Genomic DNA, 750 nt, shown 5'->3' with positions numbered 1-750 from the left:
TTTGAGATCAGAGCGTAGAAAAAAAAATATAATATTCAGCAAGTCTTCTCTTCTGCTTTATATTACTTACACATCTCACACCCCTTAAATGGAAAATGTGGTTAATGTGTTAATGTGACCATCCTGTATGTTGTGTAAAAGGCAGGCGCTATGAAAAGTGACCAAAGGTACAACCTATTGTAAGATATATACAGTATATATATATATATATATATATATAGGTATATATATATATATATATATATATATACCTATATATATATATATATATATATACAGATAGGTATATATATATATATATATACTGTATGTATATATATATATATATATATATATATATATACTGTATATATATATATATATATATATATATATATATATATATATATAGATACATGAATAAGGTGTCTTTTTGCCGAAACGTGTAGGATTATTCTCCCCTGTGTAAATCATAGTGGTTTACATCTGGCTCCATACTTGTGTTTAATGATTCTTCAATAAAGACTTTTTTTAATTTACTCACCTGTACCTTCCATGGATGCTGGAGACTTTCTTCTCTTTCTCTTCTCTCCACGATTGTTTTGGGGGTATTTTATTCAATGTATTCACTATATGGTAAAACTGATGTGTTGGCGTGATGCCTCAGCTCGGTACAAGTTCGTGGATACCAAACGTGTAGGTTTACCTATATCTAAAATGGGTTTAAAAAAAAATCAGAATTTTGTCCAAAAAAGGCGCACTTTTTGCACC

Source organism: Anomaloglossus baeobatrachus, chromosome 9, assembly GCF_048569485.1.
Source record: "Anomaloglossus baeobatrachus isolate aAnoBae1 chromosome 9, aAnoBae1.hap1, whole genome shotgun sequence".
Classification (NCBI taxonomy): domain Eukaryota; kingdom Metazoa; phylum Chordata; class Amphibia; order Anura; family Aromobatidae; genus Anomaloglossus; species Anomaloglossus baeobatrachus.
This window is presented reverse-complemented; position numbering follows the sequence as displayed.